We start from the raw sequence: 14,414 nt of genomic DNA, 5'->3' as shown, positions 1-14,414 counted from the left end.
AAATCCGTTTTATCTCTTTTTTTGATATTAACCATATTTTAAGCTCCTCTAAAGGATTGAAAAGTGTTAATTTCGGCTCCGGTAACATATACCAATGTTTTGCGGATATCACAAGAAAAATAATAACATGATATAAAATTCGAGTGACAGCACCACACCGCCTTGTGCACAATTTTGTTTATTTAGTTCGTGAATACACCAGATTTTATTGATCAACTATTCAGAGGCCTTATGAATTCGTAGCTGAAGGGCTTAAGCTGCCATTACTGCCTGGAAAGCAGAGCCGCAGAGGCTCTACCCGTTTCCACGCACAGGAATTACATCTCACAGCACACCCTAGCAGAGTTTGAACCTCCCCCGGCTGAAGAAATATACATAATTTAGTTTTTATTTACTTTACCTATTTACTTAAGTCTTTAGTTTTACTATTTCTGTCTTTTATTTTAAGTTTAATTTAAGTACTGTATTTTTTCTTGACGTATTGTAGATGCCCCTCGCAAGCCTTTCCTGCCCTACACGGACTACTGCATTGCCAGAAAATCTCCTTCGTTGCCCGGAATGTCCCGAACCAAGTTATTATAAAGGCCCCAGAGGCCTTAACATACATATCACCAAAAAACACCGACAAAGCCATACTCAACCCTCATCTATCGTACTGTCCCAGCCTAACGTTTCAGCGCCTTCACAGTTACCAGACCACACCAGATCGGACGAACCATTTCACAAATTCCTCAGTGATTTAAAAAATTCGCGCCCGGTATTAAAACGGATACCACGCGGTGCCCGAGTATCAGTTGCCAAATCCTTGAGCCATTCAATCAAAACAATCCTATCAGATAACTCCACGTGCAATTGGGAGCACTTACTTTCATTCACTTTTAAAGTCCTCCATATAAGTTCTGATAAACATTCAAAATCACTCACGAAAATAGTAAAAGACAACTGCTGCAGCGATATTTCATTTCAGCTCACTTCTCACAATTTTAGGAACTCCAACAACAATTTATTTAAAAAAGTAGAGACTAAAGTGTCTGATGGCGACATAAAGGGTGCCGCCCGCTTGCTGTTTTCTGACGATGCAGTAGCCCCATCTAACTCTGACACCCTCACAGCTCTACACAGCAAGCATCCATCTCCAGCTACAAACCTTTGCCTGCCTGATCCCCCACTACCTGGTGATCCAAACCTTATTGCTACCACACAGGATGTCCTTGGAGCCGTAATGTCTTTCCCCAATGGCTCTGCGGGAGGTCTGGATGGCCTGACGCCTCAGCACCTGAAGGATCTCCTGTGCAGCGGTTGTGGTGAAACTGGCGAAATTCTCTTAAAAGACCTGACGGGTCTTGTGAATATCATGCTGGCCGGTCAGGTCCCAGACGGCATCAGGGACGTCCTGTATGGAGCCAACCTTTGTGCTTTAACAAAAAAATATGGGGGCATCCGTCCCATTGCAGTTGGCGCCACGCTCCGACGTCTTGCCGCCAAAATTGCCTGCCGCTCCATCCTTTCCAAGCTCACCCCAGAACTTCAGCCTATCCAACTGGGGTTTGGCTCAAAAAGTGGATGTGAAGCCGCCGTGCATGCTGTGCGAACATTTCTTGAGCATAATGCAGGAGAGGTCCTGCTGAAGGTGGATGTTTGCAATGCCTTCAATTCCGTAGACCGGGGCGCCTTGTTGACCCAAATAAAAGACCAAATTCCTTTGATATATAAATTCCTTTGGCAATGCTATAGTTCGCCTTCAAAATTATTATATAAAACTAACGTTCTAGCATCTTCTGTAGGCTGTCAACAAGGCGACCCGCTCGGCCCGGCAATTTTTAGCCTCGCTATACATCCCATTATTAAGAGACTAAATTCAAAATTGAACATATGGTATTTAGATGACGGGACCCTCGGCGGCGAAGCGATTTCCGTCCTCGAAGATTTAAAAAAAATCAACATAGACCTGAAAGAAATTGGCCTCTCGCTAAATTTTTCTAAGTGCGAACTTTTTATTACAGATTCCTGTCCGGACAAGGAAAATACAATCAACCTTTTTAGACAACTCGCCCCTGGTATCAAAATTATAAACAAAGAATCGCTTCACCTCCTTGGCTGTCCCGTCTTAGACCAATCCTTTGAAAATTTCGTTGACTCAAAAATTCAAAATTTTACAGCGACATCACACCGCCTGGCCAAAATTAATCTACATTCAGCCTATTCGATCGTTAAGCATTGTCTTTTCGTTCCAAAATTCACGTATATTCTTCGCGGAACCCATCTTTGGAAACACCCCAATTTGGTCTCAAAATTAGACACATTAGTAGTTGAAACACTCACATCCATCTTTAATATCTCTTTTGACGAAAGGTCTTGGACCCAGGCTAGCCTGCCCATTAGGTTTGGCGGCCTGGGCATCCGCAAAATTTCTTGTGTATCTTTACCTGCGTTCTTGTCCTCGGTGCATGGTGCTCAAAGCCTTATAGGGAAAATACTAGATCCTTCTATTGGATCTATGGAGGCCGCACACTGCTCCGAGGCCAAGAACGTCTGGTCTATAACCTGTCCCAACACAGACCTGCCTGAAAATCCCTGCTCGCAGAGGCAGTGGGACGAGCCGATCTGTCAACTAGTACGGAAAAACCTTTTAGATACGTCACCTAGTTCGACAGACCGAGCTCGTCTCCTTGCGACTGCAGAGTGGGAGTCAGGGCTGTGGCTGCAGGCGCTACCCTCTCCAAACATTGGGACTTTTCTAGACAACACTACCTTCCGCCTAGCAGCTAGCTTACGTGTAGGGGCATCAACCAATCAGCCTCATCGCTGTCAATGTGGCACCACGGTGGACATTCTTGGCCACCATGGCCTCTCATGTGTTCGAAGCGCTGGCAGGATCCCCCGCCATATGCCAGTATAAATGATGTCATCCGTCGGGCTCTTGTTAGTGCCAAAGTACCTGCAGTCCTCGAGCCCAGCGGTCTGGCCAGGGATGATGGCAAGAGGCCCGACGGATTGACACTGGTGCCTTGGAGCATGGGTCGGCCGCTAGTTTGGGACGCTACTTGCGTTGATACCCTGGCACCGTCCCATGTTCCAAGCACCAAAGATTCTGCTGGCGCTGCGGCTTCCTCAGCCGAGAGCCTCAAGCGCCGCAAATATGCCGCTCTGGGAAGCAGCTACATATTTGCGGCGTTTGGTGTCGAAACATTGGGGCCGTGGGGGCCAAGTGCGCGTCGACTGTACAAAGACTTGTCGGCGCGCCTAATAGAGGCTTCTGGTGACCAGAGAGCTGGCCACTATTTCGCCCAGCGTATTAGTATCGCCATACAGCGGGGAAATACAGCCAGCCTTCTGGGCACCTTGCCCGTTGACGGCGATCTGGGCCAAATTTTTTATCTTTAGATTTTTAAGTTTTATTATGTTTGTTTATTTCTTTCTTTGTTTTTACCAAATAAAATTTCATTCTCATAAAATTAAATATAAAATAGTTTCCATTTCGATTGTTTTGTAATATTTTACAGTTAGTACATATTTACCTCGCGTCTCGCGTTGTTGTGGTGAACATTTTTGTATTTCACTCGGTAGCAAAGTTTGTTTAACCCTCACTTTTCGACACTCGCTACGCTCGTGGTTCAATTTTGAAGTCTTTCGCTTGCTTGAATATCAATATTTATTAGCACGAGGAGTTAGACAACAACTTCACCCCCTTGTACAACAAATAAATTTTGTCAATGTAACAAAATTAGAGCATGGTCATTCATGAAGTATGAAGTTTCGAAAGCATTTTTTTAAAACAAATACGATGTAAGGTATTCCAAGCGTTGTTATATAATCTAAATCATTCAGTCTTGCACAGGCGTGTCTAACGTGAACAGCGAATTTATGCACCCTCATCTATTACAGAAATACAGAAAGGTCACAGAAGAGAAATTCGGTCGCACACGGGATTTGAACTCGCAACCTTGCTCTAATGAACTGTGCTACGTTACGGCCGGCTGCCAGATGTGTTGAATTTCTTTATTTACTTGGTTTTGTATTAATATCGAGCAATTGGTTCTGATTTGTTACTATGTATGTATTTAGTTCGGTTCATTTTAATTAAGTCCGAATGGAATCAATATAAAATCAACAACACGTTCGTGTTCTAATAAGTTTTTACTCAATAGAATATTAATGCAGAGTAAGGTACCTATACATTAATAAAAAATGCAAATAGATGGTAAATATATGTATGTATGTACTTTTTATTTTTAAAACCGTCGTTGACTACCTAGTAAACTAATTACTGTTAAAACAGTAATTATTCGTGTTAATTCTCCAACGCCTTTGACAGGAACTGGTGGGAGACGGGTCATGAACGGGATACATGGAAAGGGAGGAGGGAGGCCTTTGCCCAGCAGTGGGACACTCTAGGCTCATATAAATAAAATTCTCCAATACAATTTTGTGCGTGATGTGATTTAGCAGGTAGATGCTATATAACTATTATCTTTATTGTGTATTATGCATAAATTTAATTCTCAATTTACAGTTACACACATTGTTTGCTATATTTAATCAAATATGATTTTACAGTGACAAAACACAAAACACTCCAGTACTTGGCAGCCTTTATTAATTTTGCGGTATAACCAGGCCTCCGTCACACGCTCAAGGCCACGCGCTATATGCCTACGGCTCGGCGTATCGTCGACGATACAACCGACAGAGGGCCGCCGAACGCCCGCCTCAGCGCTCGCACCGCATTGCACCGCGCGTTTCCCGCGCTTATGCTTCGAAATGCCGAAACCACGTAATTATTGTGCAGTAGATGGGTGAAAAAGTCAAAAAAACAACGGAAAAAGCCTATAATAAAGATTCATCTTTTTATGGCGGGCTAAAGGTCCCACCTGAAACGTTTAATAATTATATTGAAGGGTTAGAAAAAGTATTTTTAAATAATTTTGACGACGTAATAATTAATCGGCTGGTAGCACCGTATTACAACTTTTAAAAACCGTTGCTTTGCTCCTGAATATTTATTAAAATTATTTACGCAATTTAGGATATTTTCAACTACTTATAAAATTTTAATAACAGAGAATTCCGAGAAGGGAAATAATTATAAATCATTATATTAAAACTAAAACATATTTGATTCGCAACATTCGTTTTATTACAATAATCATCATAGGTAGGGTAGCTACAACCCTAGCGCATTCTTACGAGGACGCGTTGGCACGTGACTCGCACGGCGGGCAACACAATCTCGACTCTTTGTGCGCGTACTTATGGTACATTTCTTCTTGTCCTGAGCAGCAGGTATTATTATTAAGGTTTTGTAGGCTATTATAGCGTAGGTATTTTTGCTTTTGTTTGGGAATGAAGTATCTGTTACGTAGTAACTATTTATTAATCTGTGGTATAACTTTATTTTGCAGACACCGTTCTAATAAAAGGTACGCAAAGTAGGTATAATGTATCCAGTGTTCCCACTTTCAGCAGCTAAGTTCCTAATGACAAGCCTCTTAGCAAGCCAAGTGCTGGAGGTTGACGACCCGCTATCTTATTTGATTTAGCACATTAAATTTGCAGCCTCGTGAATTGACAAAGGGATGTGTCACATATGCTAAGTACTAACAAAAAGTACTACGGAGCTTCTATTCAGTAAAATAAAATCGTTAGTTATAGGATAAAACTTTAAATGGAACCATGCAAAACGTAGCGCTGAAGTCTAGTTGTGGAGTGTAGACTGTAACTTGAGTGATGAGGGGTTCGTTGGATGAAGCGTAGAAACTGGCAATCTGGAACGCGCCGGCCGCTGTGCTGTCTCCAAGTCCGCTATACCTCCATTTACCGGTATATGTGTTGTGTGAAATGAAAACACATATATTTGATTTATTTACTGGAGAGTGTTCAGGCTAGTGTGAGTGAAGCTCTCTTGATGTCTCTGATATCTCTGAATAAGCTACAAACGGCTCGGGTTTATATAGGAAAATACCCGGCCGTTAGGTACCTTTCTTCAACTAGTGAGTGTATCATGCAGAGTCAGTTATGTTTATTTCTGCCAATCTCATTAATTATTAATTAGCACGTATGAAAGGAACATGGATCCTAGACTTATAACTAGATACATAACATTCCACGCAATTCATTAACATAATATACACACACAAAAGTGAAAATAGCAAACTTATACGTAAAGACTAAACTAAAACATACATGGTTCATAGCTATTTACGACACTAGTCGTTGGCTGAGCAAATGAACTTTATTTTATAATTCCATTTCTTAATTATTTTTGACACATAAATACGAATTTTCTAATAGGGTGTTCCTGTAAAGGACACGCACGGCCTATTTTTCCTTAGGCACTTTTTGTATGAAAATTTGGGCTCTCAGTGATTTTGTATGGAGCTTGTGGGATATCAATTAAGATTTATGTTACGCGATTTTAGTTTGGAAAGTCAGTGTTGAAAAACCTCCTTCTAGATTATCATCCGTATGATTTGAGCTTTGTCTTTAAAGAGGTTAGATCCTACCTATAGTCTGTATCTTTAGGTATTTAAATAAAAGTAAACAAAATCTACCCTCAAATGGCTCATTAATCCAGTTGAGGGTAGATGAAAACATTACACGATCAAATAATGTAGGTTAAAGTCAGGTCGTTCAGTGACTGATCCAGGTGGTTTTGTAATTGGTCGGTTAACCAATAAATGTTATAACTACCCGAAAACGTACAAATTGTTTGATTACTTTTATTTAAATACCTAAAGATACAGACTATATAAGTATAGTTTTTATTAAGTACGAAAGTATACAGGTTCAGCTGGTAAAGTTTAAAGCTGTAAACAGTTAGTAGGTCGATCTATTCTTGACCGCAATCGATGTGCTCTATCGTTGTCTCTAGCTACGTGCTACCTACATAATTCATAATACTCCATACTTGTACCGGACTCCGTGCGAAGGTAACGTCTTTTAATTTTTAAATCATTTTTAGGGTTCCGTAGCTCAAAAGGAAAAAAACGGAACCCTTATAGGATCACTCGTGCGTCTGTCTGTCTGTCTGTCCGTCTGTCACAGCCCATTTTCTCCAAAGTACTGGACCAATTAAGTTGAAATTTGGTACACATATGTAAATTCGTGACTCAAAGACGGACATGTTACGTAAACAAATGAATTTTAAACATGGAGGCCACTTTTGGGGGGTAAATGAGAAAATTAAAAATAATGTTTTTTAAAATGTATAGTGTTACATATCAAATAAAAGAGCTCATTTTGAGCATCTCAAATATTCATGTATATTTTTTAATTTTATAATAAATAGTTTTGAACTTATTTAAGAAAATAGCCAAAAAATGACAATTTCCCCCTTTATCACCGAAACTACTGGGTCTAAAATTTTGAAAAAAATATACAAAATAGTTCTTTACCTATAGATGACAGGAAAACCTATTATAAAAATGCAGTCAAGCGTGAGTCGGACTAATTACTTAGTTTTTGATCCGACTCCTACGGGTTTTTTAAAGGCAAGTCACTCGCGTTTCACATATAAAAATATATTGTTAAAAATTGGGTAATGTATGGAACCCTTGGAGCGCGAGTCCGACTCGCACTTGGCCGGTTTTTTAATATCTAATTCCATTCGATAACGATTTTAAGCAGCCATACCACAGGGGAAGTAAATTAGATACGAGGAAGTTATTGAACATAATCGCATGTCCAGTATGGTGCAGTGCATGGTGCATTTGTAAGTACCTACCAATCCAAATTATTTTAACCAGCACAGCCCTTATAATATTGCAATGATACCTACAAATGTGCCTCAGTCTGCGGATAAAACATTACAAACTTCAATATTAACTTCCACGCATAGTCTCTCAGGTATTTTGGGATGATTTCCGCTATAAAATAGGATCCCACGGCATGGTTGTTAATGTTACCCTTAACGTTTACCAAGTTCATCACCTTGAAAATCAGTGTACTGTGATCTTTCTTTTCGAATTGTTGCTACAGGCTTCGAGGGCAAGGTATACTGGCGATGTGCTCATATAACCGAGAGGAAAAGTTTTGTGAATTATGTAGCAGGGTTCGTCCTTGAAACGAGGTAATGTATTATGTATATTACCGATGCCATAAACAGAACCTCTAATAAAACTCACCCGCATACTGGTAAAGGGTTACAAATGAGAACACAAATGCTATACAAAGGGCGTTACGAAAAGATATCCAAGTTTAGTGAATTTCGAACATAAAACAATATTTTAATAAAATCTATCTTCCCTGGCCAGTTAACATGGACGTAAAAATTGTATTCATTGAAACAAACAAAAATAAATACTAAGCTTACCTGTCATCATGTCACTACAAAAGCAAAACAATGCAAGAGCAACATACTTAATACAAATGACTCTGTTTGACCCAATGGTTGACTGGTAGAGAATGCCTTTTGGCATTAAGTGCGCCATTTATATTTTTTTCTTTATTTGTGCAATAATCCTTAAATAATAAAAAATATACCCTCCCTTTTTTAGGGTGCCGAAAAGGTAAGTATGTTTGTTTTTTAGAAGTCGCTTAAATCTACATTACATAACAAAGTTCAATATGTATCTACCTATACAAATCGCATGAGTAGAGCCGGAGCAGCTAACAAATTTCAGACCAACCCTCGTACAGTAGATATGTTGCTTTTCCGAGCTGTGAAATCCAGGGCAGGGATGTATGCTAGCTTACCCAAGGTTGTAAAACGTTTCCCTTCAGCAAAAACTCTGGGCTTCCATTAAACCACTTAATGTATATTACCCGTTGACATACATTCAAAACGATCTCCACAGCCACAAAGTTTTCTCAAGTGTTTTATTAGCCTACAGATGTTGTAAGTGGGCCAAGGTCCGCCGTAAAGATTTAATGACCTGCATGGGCCTTGTTTATTTAGGAAGGGCTGACCTTTCGTTTTTTCGTGTTAAGAATTGCAGTGAGTGCTAATGTGAATTATGGGGTATTATATACCTAAGAGCTTAGGTATGGTGTCATTGCACTAAACTTGGGTATAAAAAAAATTATTATCTTTAGTACTATGCTTACCATCAAAAAGGGCCCATTATGGACAAGGAAAAATTTCACATTGAGGTAAGCGCGAGCACACGTTCACACGTGCATAAATAGTCCGAGGACCGGAAAACTCAGCTAATGGGTAACCTAACGAGGTAGTTACCAGGGTAAAGCTTCAGTTGAATCAGACAATGCGAGTTTCCGCATTACAGAGTTCCCAAAGGCCAGTTACAGAGTAGAAGTTAAACTATCAAAAAATTAATTGGATTAAGTATATTATTAAGCAAATTAGTGATTATTTTCAAGGAGAGAAGATTTTTTAGAAACTACTAATAAATGGCTTCCTTTTTCTTCAACTGGTACTTCACTGTTTTTTATTAGGTACAAAAAGTAGGGAGCTACAGAGAGACTAAGAACCTGACGAACAAACTAAAAACTGGCTGGCATAAGGAGAAATACGGGTAGGATTTGTAACGGATCCCTTTTCTACTGGTATGAATGAAACGGTACGTTCGGCAAACAATCGGAATAGCGTAGGTCCATGTTTTGGCATGCAGGCTGTGTTAGCTACAAAAATTAGTAGGGAGGTACTTTACCCAAAATAAATACCAATTTATAGCCGATTTGCACAAAATCGGACTGAAAGGAATCTCTTAAATGAGGTCTCTGCCCAACAAAATGTTCTCTTTGCCCGAAACGAATCCATTAAAAAGGTTACGAAACGATGGTTATGTTGCTCCAAGGGGCTTTTATATGGTCCATTATATTTCCATAACGACCTCATTTGTATTCAAACGGTTAATTGTATTTGATTGTATGTTTAAGTACCTAGAAGTAATCATACATTTTTAAGTCTTGACTGTCTAGGCTGAATGTAAATAAAACTTTCTCGAGACGATCAATCGCTCAATGTTTTTTCTTAGTTATAGGGTTTTTTTTTATTTATACAATCGCCTGCGCTCGCGGTGTTCCAGTTAAGAAAAAAACGGCCAAGTGCGAGTCGGAGTCGCCCATGAAGGGTTCCGTAGCATCAGCAACTAACATAATAAAATTGCGGTTTACAATTTATGACGTATTAAAATAAAACCGGGCAAGTGCGAGTCGGACTCGCGCACGAAGGGTTCCGTACCCTAATGCAAAAAACGGCAAACAAAAAAACGGTCACCCATCCAAGTACTGTCCCCGGGCCCGACGTTGCTTAACTTCGGTCAATAATCACGTTTGTTGTATGGGAGCCCCACTTAAATCTTTATTTTATTCAGTTTTTAGTATTTGTTGTTACGGTTCGTGAGATACAGCCTGGTGACAGACGGACGGACGGACGGACGGACAGCGGAGTCTTAGTAATAGGGTCCCGTTTTACCCTTTAGGTGCGGAACCCTAAAAAACTACTTACTTTTTTTTAGTTTTATCAGGTTTTATCATTCTCTTATTTTAGAAGTTACAGGGGGGGGGGGGGGGGGGGGGGGACATTTTACCGCTTTGGAAGTGTCTCTCGCGCAAACTATTCAGTTTGGAAAAAAATATATTAGACACCTCAATATCATTTTTGAAGACCTATCCATAGATACCCCACACGTATAGGTTTGATGAAAAAAATTTTTTTGAGTTTCAGTTCTAAGTATGGGGAACCCCCAAAATTTATTGTTTTTTTTTTCTATTTTTGTGTGAAAATCTTAATGCGGTTCACAGAATACATCTACTTACCAAGTTTCAACAGTGTTCTTATAGTTTCGGAAAAAAGTGGCTGTGACATACACGGACAGACAGACAGACAGACAGACAGACAGACAGACAGACAGACAGACAGACAGACAGACAGACAGACAGACCGACATGACGAATCCATAAGGGTTCCGTTTTTTGCCATTTGGCTACGGAACCCTAAAAATTGCCTTGCCCCTTACTAGGTACCTGCTACCTGCAAGGCGTTCAAACGAGAATAGCCCTAAGGGTATTCTCTTTGGTACCTACTTAAAACCTACTACTTGATTAAGCGCGATTGTCGATTGACTATCAAGCATGAGCATTTTAAATCCACAATGTTATCACATTATGCTATAATTATGATATTTTGTGAAATGGAACTGCTAACGTACCTACACCAAATTGGAACTCCTTTTCAACAACTATTTATGTATTATTTATACTATTTTATACTTCGTTATGCTAATTATTGATTGTTCTTAGATGCATTATGGTCTCCCGAAAAAGTTTTTTTTAAAACCTATATTATTGTTTATGGAAATGGTCTCAAATGTAGATGGTCAAGCAAATCTTGTCAGTAGAAAAAGGCGCGAAATTCAAATTTTCTATGAGACGATATCCCTTCGCGCCTACATTTTTCAAATTTGCCGCCTTTTTCTACTGACAAGATCTACTTGACCAACTTTTATATAGGTAGGTACGTTGCTAACGATCTGTTGCGGGTGTGGTTCTGTTTTAAACTATCGGCGCGATTCGGGAAATGAATTAGAGATTAACTAGATACGATATAGAAAAGATATATACCTATTCACTATTTCATATCTAGTGAATCTCTAATTCATTTCCCGAATCGCGGCGCCAGCCGCCATAAGGTACCTTTTGCAGTGGAACGTCACATATCTTCCATTTCACAAAATATCATAATTATAGCATAATGTGATAACATTGTGGATTTAAAATGCTCATGCTTGATAGTCAATCGACAATCGCGCTTAATCAAGTAGTAGGTTTTAAGTAGGTACCAAAGAGAATACCCTTAGGGCTATTCTCGTTTGAACGCCTTGCAGGTAGCAGGTACCTAGTAAGGGGCAAGGCAATTTTTAGGGTTCCGTAGCCAAATGGCAAAAAACGGAACCCTTATGGATTCGTCATGTCGGTCTGTCTGTCTGTCTGTCTGTCTGTCTGTCTGTCTGTCTGTCTGTCTGTCTGTCTGTCTGTCTGTCTGTCTGTCTGTCCGTGTATGTCACAGCCACTTTTTTCCGAAACTATAAGAACACTGTTGAAACTTGGTAAGTAGATGTATTCTGTGAACCGCATTAAGATTTTCACACAAAAATAGAAAAAAAAAACAATAACTTTTGGGGGTTCCCCATACTTAGAACTGAAACTCAAAAAATTTTTTTTCATCAAACCTATACGTATGGGGTATCCATGGATAGGTCTTCAAAAATGATATTGAGGTGTCTAATATAATTTTTTCCAAACTGAATAGTTTGCGCGAGAGACACTTCCAAAGCGGTAAAATGTCCCCCCCCCCCCCCCTGTAACTTCTAAAATAAGAGAATGATAAAACCTGATAAAACTAAAAAAAAGTAAGTAGTTTTTTAGGGTTCCGCACCCAAAGGGTAAAACGGGACCCTATTACTAAGACTCCGCTGTCCGTCCGTCCGTCCGTCCGTCCGTCCGTCCGTCTGTCACCAGGCTGTATCTCACGAACCGTAACAACAAATACTAAAAACAGAATAAAATAAAGATTTAAGTGGGGCTCCCATACAACAAACGTGATTATTGACCGAAGTTAAGCAACGTCGGGCCCGGGGACAGTACTTGGATGGGTGACCGTTTTTTTGTTTGCCGTTTTTTGCATTAGGGTACGGAACGCTTCGTGCGCGAGTTTTTCTACTGACAAGATCTACTTGACCAACTTTTATATAGGTAGGTACGTTGCTAACGATCTGTTGCGGGTGTGGTTCTGTTTTAAACTATCGGCGCGATTCGGGAAATGAATTAGAGATTAACTAGATACGATATAGTAAAGATATATACCTATTCACTATTTCATATCTAGTGAATCTCTAATTCATTTCCCGAATCGCGGCGCCAGCCGCCATAAGGTACCTTTTGCAGTGGAACGTCACATATCTTTACTATTTCATATCTAGTGAGTCTCTAATTCATTTCCCGAATAGAGCCGTATGCCTGTCCCAAGTCCCAACCCAACCACGTCGTCCTTTCAATTCAAACAAACAACGGCAAAACGTTACTTGTACAGGCATTAAAACGCAAGCAGGCAGCAGTAAACCCCGGGATAATAATGGGTCCTATTACCACACGGTTAATATACCCTCACGGTCGCAATTAATCCAAATTGAATAGGTTGTTTGCCTTTACCACAACGTATTCCAGATGCCGCTTTACGCAACTTTGCTACAGTGTCGCTACTATCTAAAGCAAATCATGAAAATGTATGGGTTTACGTTAGTTCCGAATTTCGCCACAGGTAAAAGCAATGTGGTGTTGCTATAAAACACTCTTTAGTGTCTAAATCAAGGCTTTTTCTCAGATAAATGTTATTGCGAACTCGTAATCTTTTTATTGTTTGAATAAATTACCTACCTATCCATTTTACGTTCCATTTCACGTTGGGATTCTTCGTATGGAGCGCCTTGGTTACAGCATAGGTACGCAGTGAGTAGTTTTGGCTGCGTGCGGCTATCAAACCGATAGTAATATGGATCAAAACTAACTTATATAGGACCCGGGAATGTCCTTTAACTACGTCCAAGAGAGAGGTATGGGCATTATGAATGTCATCTCGCTTTGTGTGGTAGGTAGGGCACGTCAGCACAGCGGATGCTGCGGATGTCATTCCAGATCCAGAGCAGAGCACAACTGAGGACGTACCTCGACCTTACTGAAAACCGCAGCCAAATAACACTATATCCTTCCTACCCACAGTGTTAATGTGTTCCTGCCGGTGAGTAAGGTGCCAGAGCTCAACGAGGGTGTGGAGTGTTAGGGTCGGCAACGCTGTAACACCTCTGTAGTTGCAGGCGTCCATAGGCTTCGCTGACTGCTTGCCACCAGGCGGGTCGTATGCTTGTTTGCCACTGACTTGGTAGGTATAAAATATATTAAAAAAGGTTTACCACTCGCTATTAAGTGAAGGAAATTAAAAGACGTATCCATGGACCGCACAGGAACCACTAATTATCAGTGGTTTCTTTTAACAAGGTAGATTAAAACATACGAATAACACTGATTAAGCTACACATAAATATGTAGATTGGCCCTTCGGATAGGTACGTTGCGGTGCAGTAAAGTTTGCACAACGATGCACTTTGCGAACCCTCTCCGAGAGTAGTTTGATTTAGACTTTGGTAGTTTTAGTGTAAGGATTATAATATGAACTGCATAATTATTAAAAAAGGATACTGCATAATTATGTTCGCGTTCAGATTGTTCCGATGTATTAGGGTTCCACTAGTCTTACAAGAAAAGGATTTTTCATTACTACTTAGTCAATTCTTTTTCGAACTGTCGAAACGATTTTCCTCTATGGAATTTAAGGCCAGTCCAGACGGAATGATAAATGGACCGTTTTGATCAGAAATGAAATTGGCATCAATCTCCAATTTAATCACCTGTTTTAGATTTATGGTGATATTTGAGTGCTCTGAATAAAAAAAACCGGG

General features: G+C 40.0%; 1 long non-coding RNA gene across 1 annotated transcript in view; it reads right to left on the bottom strand.

Annotated features, from left to right (window-relative positions):
• Nucleotides 1-10,783, bottom strand: part of LOC134805504 (uncharacterized) — a 407,355-nt gene extending 396,572 nt beyond the window's left edge. The window contains exon 1 of the long non-coding RNA XR_010146300.1: nt 10,549-10,783. This is a non-coding gene — a long non-coding RNA (uncharacterized LOC134805504). The remainder of the gene's footprint in view (nt 1-10,548) is intronic.
• Between the last annotated feature and the right edge of the window lie 3,631 nt (nt 10,784-14,414).

Source organism: Cydia splendana, chromosome 2 (assembly GCF_910591565.1).
Source record: "Cydia splendana chromosome 2, ilCydSple1.2, whole genome shotgun sequence".
Classification (NCBI taxonomy): Eukaryota; Metazoa; Arthropoda; class Insecta; order Lepidoptera; family Tortricidae; genus Cydia; species Cydia splendana.
The sequence above is the reverse complement of the archived record's forward strand: the minus strand, read 5'-3'. Positions and strand labels throughout refer to the sequence as shown.